Raw genomic sequence first — 1,664 nt, 5'->3', positions numbered from 1 at the left:
AGGCTTTTCATGAAGGGTGAATGCTTCCTTTTTCAAGAAGCACAGAGAATTAATTCATTAAGTGGAACTTGAGAGGCTACTCAAATACCTGAGCTGCGGGGAAGTTCAACCTTTTCAATTATCTAGAGTGAGACTTCCCACAATGTTAAACCTCTGAATGGTGCCAAACTCAGAAGAGAAACACGGACAGCAAGCTCCTCTGCGGCGATTCTGGACAGAATCAAGTCAAATAGCTGAGATGAAGTCAAGATCTGAACATTCCAACCAGCATGCTACAGTGGTTCCGCTATGGATGAAAAAGGAAAGGTGGACTTTTGTTGCTAGTGAAGAGATAATGACCAATTAAAAAAATAAAACTGAGCAAAGAGAGACAAAGAAGAAAATCTGAGAGAGAGAGGGAGAGGGAGAGAAAATGGAGAGACATGCATAACAAATAGAAGAGAAAGTGAGTTGATGGCAGTGTCAGAGAGGTAAGAGAAGGTGACATACTTTGTATGAGGGGTGACAACAGGGTGTCAAGTGACAGCTATTCTAAGAGCAGAAAAAAAATCTCAGCCTAAGGCAAGAAATCATTTCTGAGTCTAAGAGAGAGGCAAGGGACCAAAGAACAACTTAATTATTAGAGATAATATTGCTAAATCTTTTCATAATATTTACTAAGTACTTCCACATGTGATACTTCATTTAATCTTCACAACAATTCTGTGTAGTAGGTTAAGTGGATATTTCAGTCTTTCCTTTAGAAATATGGAAACCTAATGTCTGACATATCCAGTTTCTAGAATAAGTGGTGGAGCTGAAACAAGAAAATGGGTGTTCCAGCCCCACCCAGTTTTTCCCACCGTGCACTGCTGGCCTCATTTTGTGACGTTCAAAGTACATCTACCATAGCATGGATTTGGCGCATATGCTTAGGGGCATTTAGTTACTGGGCTAGTCTGGTCTTCATTTGAAATACCCCCGAGGGATAAAGGTAAGTCCAGAGTACAGGCACTGAATGTATTTAAACTTTTGCATTTTATTAACGAGCTAGTCAGGGTACATCCATTATAGAAGAAGGATCAGGCACAGCGGAAAAGGTAATATTTCTATTATTATAACTTGGGTGGTTATAGAGGGTGATGAACTGAAAATTCAGGACCTGTGGCCTTTGCCATAGAAACACAAAGCCACACTGACTCAACCTGCAGCATATACAAAGGATGATCTCGATAAAGAGGGTTGCCAGTAACAGTGGTCATCTGCTGTTCCCATCTGCCCAGCATCTCTCTCCCTCCTCATGTTCTTGGTTGTGAATACAGTAGGTGGGGATGACCCATCTCCTCTTTTCTACCCAACGGGGATTGGCATATGCCCTGTACTGGGCCAGTGTTCTCTTTGGCTACTTTCTGCCAGAGTAAGTGGAAAAAGCTGTTGCTTTCCACAGGTATTGCTCAGATGGGTGTGGATCTGAGATTGGCAGCTATCGTTTTATTCACCTCATGTAGGGAGCCTGACAGAAAACTCAGGACAGCCAGAGCCCATGGCCCAATTGCCGAGCACCCAGCAGATAGAATCAGCCAAATCCTGGGACTTTTCACAGGAGGTAACAAATAAATCCTCAAGCTACTGTGAGTTGAGATTTGGTCACTCTATAAATCAGAGACATATACAATACAGGGATC

The sequence above is a fragment of the Propithecus coquereli genome, unplaced genomic scaffold (genome assembly GCF_000956105.1).
Source record: "Propithecus coquereli isolate 6110/MARCELLA unplaced genomic scaffold, Pcoq_1.0 Scaffold87, whole genome shotgun sequence".
Classification (NCBI taxonomy): Eukaryota; Metazoa; Chordata; class Mammalia; order Primates; family Indriidae; genus Propithecus; species Propithecus coquereli.
This window is presented reverse-complemented; position numbering follows the sequence as displayed.